The following is a 3,066-nucleotide window of genomic DNA, read 5'->3' on the forward strand; positions in this document are numbered from 1 at the left end:
ATACGTATGCTATTATATATATATATATATATATATATATATATATATATATATATAGTAGCGGCTGTAAGCAAGTTTCATTAACGCCTGTCTGATTCTTCTTAAGAGTACTTCACTCTACTTGCGCGTGATCTATTCGCCAAAGATTTATACATGATTTTATACATGAAGCATGCACGATTTACTATATACGCGCGCAACTTTCTTCCCAGATTAGCGACATAATCATGCGAACGATGTACGACCTGAAGTCTGCTCACTGTTCTGAAGCAGGCGATAGCTGACGCGACGTTGAAGGAGCACGCCGACGACATCTACAGTCGACACAGCATCGAGAAGGTCGAACCTGGAAGTCACGAGACTGTGTACTCGTCTCGAGTTCGCGTCGCACGAATTGTCGTCGGCTTCGTGCCACAGTATGGACATAGTTGTGAAACTGCCCGCTAGGGAGCCGGCCGAGTCGACGAGAGTCGCTCTGCGACGTACCTGCTCATGCGGGATCCTTGTTAACGGTAGTCGAGTCTTGCATCTAATTATATTTCCAACGTTATGCAAATGAAAGCAATATCGCATACCGTACATATTCAAATTTTCCATGATAGATGGTGGCAGTGTATATTACGCATGCTAAGAAAAGTGGGCATATATCACGGGGATCAATGTTGTACGAAAAAAAATAGATATTCAAATCATGCGTTACTAACGGGGAGTGAGGTTGTTATTTATGCAGAGTAACAGGCGACAGCGGATCGATGTGCATCAACACAACCTCCACCTCACCGCTATCACTCGTTCATCTTTGTCCGCATTCAAATTGGGATCGGCGAACAAATTCGAAATAATAAAAATTTAACGATATACTAGCTTCACTCGACGAAATCAAAATGATTTATGTCATAGTGCCAGTGATAGCTAATTAAACCGATGCATGTCAGACGTGCATCTGATCTAGAGAAGTCACTCCGCTAGATACACACATAACAACACGAGTATACATGCACGCCGAAAACAACTCCGCAATCCAGCGAAGAGAAAGAGACACCCTATAGCATCAATCTGTGATAACAAGGAAGGAATATCAGTTTAGATGTAATCGTAATATATAAACTGTAAATTAACGTAATATAACGTAATTAGCTTCTGTTTCCGTTGATCGTTGTGCGCCAAAGCTTATATATATATATATATATATATATATTGCTATATATAGCTGTAGATAGCTATATATTGTCTACATGAGGGTGAGTCTGGTTGCCTGGCAATCGCTAGGGGGCGGTTAATGCTGATAAATGACCCCCCCCTCTCAACTCCCTCCACTCCCGACACGAGATACATGTAGTGACGGAAAACTAGACGGAAACTGATGGTATAGACATTTAATTACCGTTGTGAGTTTTTTTCGCGTCGCCCTCCGTAGCGTCGCTTCGCTATGGCAACATTTCACGCGCCAATACAGAGAGCGATAACGTAATTAGATTTTCAGTCAGATTCTGAATGGATGCAAAGTCAACAGGGGAGCAGCAACTGATCTCTATACACTCAGCGTTAGCACATAGATATCAATGCACGCGAGTAACAATGTGCATCGTAAAACCTGATCTACATGTTTCACTTCGCTCGCAGCGTCGAGCCACGATTCCCAGCTATGCTAATGTATGGGCCAATGGCGCTGCGATGTCGGTCGCCGTTGACTTCCAAGATAAATATTCTTCGGCCGCTCTTATACTTTCAAACTGGACCCGGGCAGGCTGACAGCACGTGTGCATAGTAAAATCTTATCTACATGCTTCACTTCGCTCGCAGCATCGCGCCACGTTTCCCAGCTATGCTAATGTATGGGCCAATGGCGCTACGACGTCGGTCGCCGTTGACTGCCAAGATAAATATTCTTCGGCCGTTCTTATACGTTCAAACTGGAGCCGGGCAGGCTGACAGCACGTGCACGCGAGTATGAGGCAATGGCGGTAGCGTGCGTGTTTTACCGTCTCGCGATGGGGTAATGCTATCCCCCGGGCGTGGAGGGACACCGCAACGTGGCAGCACTAGTATTAGGATTAATATTATTAGTATTAGTATTAGTATTAGTATTTGTATTAGTAGTAGTAGGGTTAGAGTTTTTGCATCATGATATCTGTCCCCACACCATAGATAAATTTTTGGGGATCACACCCCCTATATATAGCGCTCCGAGATATATATGTTTAGTGCTAGGGTTATCGTTGGAGGTGTTGGAGTTAGGGTTACCGGATGAGTAATCATTTTGAAGTATACGTCAACTGTATCACGTGACCGTCCCTCCACGCCCGGGGAATAGCAACACCCCTCGCGATGTCTGCAAACCCGCGCATGCGCAATCTGCGTACGATCACTGCGCAACGAACGCACCCATAGAAATATATAAAGACCTTCCTATATTATTTCTATGGTCACACTTCACGCCATAACTACAAGATCACTCGCTGTTCTTCGCCCCACACACGCGTCACTGCTTTAACGGCCACGCGCGTGTACTATTATACTCGCAGTGCGAATGTGCTGGACTGCACGCAAAGTATTGTAACGGCAATGAAATACCGGTAGTTGCGTGCCAGGCGATGGTTAGTGGCGATTTAGAGACGCGTCCATTGCTCTACTCGCCTTTATAATCTCGACCGACGGCATCCCTCGACCGTTGTTCCCCGACATCCACCTCCCCCTCCCCCCTTCCCCACCCCTACAGTCATTAGTATGACAGTCTCTGATTGCCTGCTGCCGCCTCCATACTCACAGCTATTGATGATTTTAAGTCACCTAACATTCGCGTTATCGTATATATGTCACGTGGAGCAGCAAATGGTTGCAGCCCGGCATGCACGTCATTGCTGCAGGCCGCGAGGGAGATCGGCTGCTATGCTAACGCTGGGCTGTCACTAGCACGGCGATGACAACCCCATTACTTATACTGCGTCGCTATGTACACACACATACGCGCACACACACACACACACACACACACACACACACACACGCACACACACACACACACACACACACACACACACACACACACACCACCCACCCACACAC

At 46.2% G+C, this 3,066-nt stretch overlaps 1 protein-coding gene across 2 annotated transcripts in view; it reads left to right on the forward strand.

Annotated features, from left to right (window-relative positions):
- The window catches only part of LOC106811217, a 26,853-nt gene extending 26,595 nt beyond the window's left edge, over window positions 1-258 (forward strand). Inside the window, exon 5 of one of the 2 annotated variants that reach the window (XM_014814772.1) lies at window positions 213-258. The gene's annotated coding sequence lies outside the window, so the exon portion shown is untranslated. The remainder of the gene's footprint in view (window positions 1-212) is intronic. The other variant, XM_014814773.1, reaches the window with a different exon arrangement.
- The last annotated feature ends 2,808 nt before the right edge of the window (window positions 259-3,066 follow it).

The sequence above is a fragment of the Priapulus caudatus genome, unplaced genomic scaffold, assembly GCF_000485595.1.
Source record: "Priapulus caudatus unplaced genomic scaffold, Priapulus_caudatus-5.0.1 Scaffold516, whole genome shotgun sequence".
Taxonomy (NCBI): domain Eukaryota; kingdom Metazoa; phylum Priapulida; class Priapulimorpha; order Priapulimorphida; family Priapulidae; genus Priapulus; species Priapulus caudatus.